Below are 3,220 nucleotides of genomic sequence, written 5' to 3' on the forward strand. Positions count from 1 at the left end.
TTTCTCATATAAACAAATTCCTACTGAATGTTTAAATGTACGGCCATACCTTTTGGTTATGCATGGACTTGTTGCGGTGGTGCTCTGAGCAGACACGCATTCACTTTGCTCACTTTATGGCCCTTTAGCGACATTTGTTATGGTCATAACCAAAGTATAACAAGTCTAACAGTAAATGGCCGACGCAAGGGGTCTGCATGCTTAGTCGTGCTATCTGGACTGAAACAAAAGTACATGGGTATTAGTTCAAACAGTATTACGAGTTGAGGATGCCTTAGTTGCTACCCTCTTCACTCACATGATTATATACAGTGTTAGCCGTATTCTAGCTAGAGCAGACCCAATTGGTCAGATCAATAAAACATATCCCTGATCGCTTAATAATTGCTGGAAAATCGTAGTATAGCTTAAACCATTCATACAGTTAATACAGCTAAAAGCTAAAGATATAATTCTTATGTGAGCAAGCACGTTTGATCAAAATTCAATGCACGCGCACATACATACATACACACATGTGGAGAGTAAGGACCGAACCAAGGATATATGAATTCGTCTTTTCGTGATCTGTACATTTATATGTCGCTATAGTGTATATATCTTATTAGTTTACAAGTTTTAACCGGGGCGGGGGGGGGGGGGGGGTAGTTGGCAAAATATATTTAGGCGATCTCAACCCTACAAACTTCAAAATTATTTTTTTTAACAAAGACACTACCTACTACTATTACTACCCCCATCAATTGTTTTTAATACTGCTCCCACCACATAATCCTATGCTAATGTACCTACAAAATATATTTTTTGCAATACATCACGGCCCTATAATCCTTCCATCTTCAAAAAATTGGGGATACTAAGTTAAGAAACAGATAAAGGTCAGTTGTTGCTAATTGCTTCTGTAAGCTAAATAAATTATAGGAGTAAGAATATATTGAGAGAGATGACAAGGTTAAACATGCAATTAAGTTAATTGTACCTGTCACACTCAATGAAGATTTAAGTGAAGGAATACCATCGGAGGCTACTGATATTGGAGTGACAAATGTTCGGTATTCAGAACTTATGAACGATCTAGACCAGAAACCTTTTTATTTGCAACAACAAGAAAGGAATGAACTTACACATTTATTATCTGAATATGAGCGCTTATTTCCAGATGTCCCTACAAGAACAAACAAACTTTTGAATGACGTTGAAATTGTAAATTCCACACCTGTAAAACATCACCCATACAGGATGAACCCTCTCAAATAGGAATACATGAAAAAAGAAATTCAGTATTTAATGGAGAATGATTTCATAGAGCCCAGTAACAGTGAAATGGAGTTCACCATATATACTTGTTCTAAAACCAGATAAAAATTTCCGAATGAGCACTGAGTGTAGGAAGGTGAACAGTGTGACAAAAACAGATTCATTTCCCATACTAGGAATCAATGAATGGGTTGATAAGATCGGAAATGCCAAGTATGTCACCAAATTTGACCTTCTGAAAGGATTTTGGCTAATTCCTTTGAAGGAAAAAGCAAAGGAAATTTCGGCATTCGTGACTCCAGACTTTACCCATATAAAGTGATGTTTTTTGGGATGAAAGGGTCGCCAAGTACTTTTCAACGTCTTATGGATGTGATCACCTCTGGTCTAAATAATTGTAATGCTTACACCGATGAACTTACATCGATGATGTCATCATCTACAACGGCACCTATAAAGAACATTTAGCGACAATTTGGAAATTCTTTGACAGACTCACTGAAGCAAGTTTGACAATTAATTTATCCAAAGGTGAGTTTTGCGGTGCTAGTTTAACATTTATAGGACATATCGTGGGACACGGACAAGTTCAACTTATAGATGCTAAGGTCAAGGCTATGTCTGAATTCTTTGTGCCTCTTAGTAAAAGAGCAAGTAATGCGATTTTAGGTATCGCTGGATACTATTGGAAATTGTGTTCAAATATTTCTATAATTGCTGAACCCCTGACAAATTCATTGAGCAAGACAAACAAGATTCTTTGAACTGAAAAATGTCAGGAGGCTTATGATAAGTTAAAAACCATAATTAAAGCGTGCCAGTTATTACAGCTTCAAATTTCAGCAAATCATTTAAATTGCCAGTTATTACAGCTTCAAATTTCAGCAAATCATTTAAATTGAGTGTTGATGCAAGTAATGTTGGGGTTGGAGCAGTATTGATTCAAGAAAACGAAAATGGTGTTTATCATCCTGTGTGTTATTTTTTTAAGAAACTAAATAAGCACTAAAAAAATGATTCAACAATCGAGAAGGAATGTTTAGCTATGATATTGGCATTACATCATTTTGAAGTTTACATTAGTTCAGCTCCTTCTTCGATTAGTATGTTTAGTGACTACAAGCCCCTTACTTTCATCGGCAAGATGAAAAGAATCAAAGACTACTAATGTGGAGTTTGTTGTCACATGAATATATTATTGACATCAGGCACATCAAGGGAAAATATAATTTAATAGCAGATGCACTTTCCCGTGTATATAAATGTATTATTTCATTTACACTTTGTATAATTCATAAGAGTTCTCTTATTGTTTTAACCTCATGTATAATGAATCTATGGTTAAAAAAAAGCTTTATCATAAAACTCTTTCTTTTTATGGGGGAAGTGTTATGTATATTTGAATTAATTTATATTTAATTTAATTCACTTGTTTGTTTGGTGGTTTTATTTTTTTTAAATCCATTACATGCCATTGCAATGTAATTTTATTTACTGAATTTGATATTTTCCAGAAATTCAGTTCAGTTTTTCGAAAACCTAATAATAGAACTTTGTATCTAATGCTGACCTAGATCCTATCATTAATTCATGTTTGAAGTAATCAACTGTTATACCTTTGTTACTTTTTTAGCGTGGAATTCATATAGTGAAATCGAGGCCGTACGTGATATCAGACATATCAGACGTCTTGAAATTCTTGTCGCTGCTTCTCTGAAACGGATTGTCACACCAATATATGGATTTCATGTAAAGACTTCTTTTATTATTCAGTTGGCAATGGATGAAATGGTTGTGAACTGATAGCCAGTATGGCGGCCACAGCATATATCTTGAAAGTCATAGTATCAATACGTGCAGAAGAAAATGGCTTTAGACCTACGAAAACAAAACAAATAGACTCCAAAACGAAATGTCATATTGACATGGGTTTTTCACCAGAATGTTTTTTATGGTGCCTAGT

Source organism: Sinohyriopsis cumingii, chromosome 17 (genome assembly GCF_028554795.1).
Source record: "Sinohyriopsis cumingii isolate HCF-2022 chromosome 17, ASM2855479v2, whole genome shotgun sequence".
NCBI lineage: Eukaryota > Metazoa > Mollusca > Bivalvia > Unionida > Unionidae > Sinohyriopsis > Sinohyriopsis cumingii.